Below are 894 nucleotides of genomic sequence, written 5' to 3'. Positions count from 1 at the left end.
GGAGGGACTTGGCTGCATCCAAGCACAGCTGCAACGTGCGTCCAAAACCACCTCCCATCCCGGGGCGCCCCACGGCCGGGGCGATCACCTCTGTTTTAAATTGAAGCAAGACTGCCGTGGCAGTTCCTGCACCCGTCCTGCTCAGCTGCTGCCTCTTGGCAGAGACCGAGGTCCGGCGCTGGCACTTCACCAGGGCAGCGCCAACAGCCCTGAGACAGCCGGAGCCGGAGTGGGGCCGCGGTCGTGTCCCCCCTGCACCGGGGGGAAAGAAAAAGGAAGCAAAACTCCAATGATGCCTCCGGAAGGAGGAAGGAAGCCATGGGAGGAAAAGGGGCGAAGCTGCAGCCCTGACACCCGTGGGTCACTGCTGCGAAAAGCAGAAGAGCAGTGTGAGACCGGCATGGGGCCGGCTGAGAGGAGCCAGAGCAGAGCACGGCACGAGGCATGGCGAGGCCCCGGCAAAACGCAGGAGGAGAGGGGAGGACCTTTGAGCATCAGAAACTGCTCCAGCCGCCCCCGAGAAGGTTTTGGGTGCTCAGGGCTGAAACCCTCCAGCCAGAGCCCAACCACCCCAGGCTGGCTCTGCCACACGGCCGTCCATCCTCCTGCTGTGTCCCACTGGCAGCTGGTTGGCGAGGAGTGCTCCCAGGAGCCACGGCAAGGCCATGTCCCCGCTGCTGCCCTGCGCTCAGAGAAGCAGCAGCCACCCATCTCCACACGCCCCTCAGCCCCGCATCTGCCCGGCCCCAGGGAGGCTCCTGCTCTTCCCAAAGCCACTTGTGTGAGTTTCTTTTCCCAGTGCAAACTCTGGGCTGTTTGTGCATTTTGGGAACTCGCATGCTCCATCTCTGGCTCTGTGACCAGCAACAGCGGGGCCACACGCAAGGCTGCAGT

Source organism: Pygoscelis adeliae, unplaced genomic scaffold, assembly GCF_000699105.1.
Source record: "Pygoscelis adeliae isolate BGI_AS28 unplaced genomic scaffold, ASM69910v1 Scaffold619, whole genome shotgun sequence".
In the NCBI taxonomy this organism is placed as follows: Eukaryota; Metazoa; Chordata; class Aves; order Sphenisciformes; family Spheniscidae; genus Pygoscelis; species Pygoscelis adeliae.
This window is presented reverse-complemented; position numbering follows the sequence as displayed.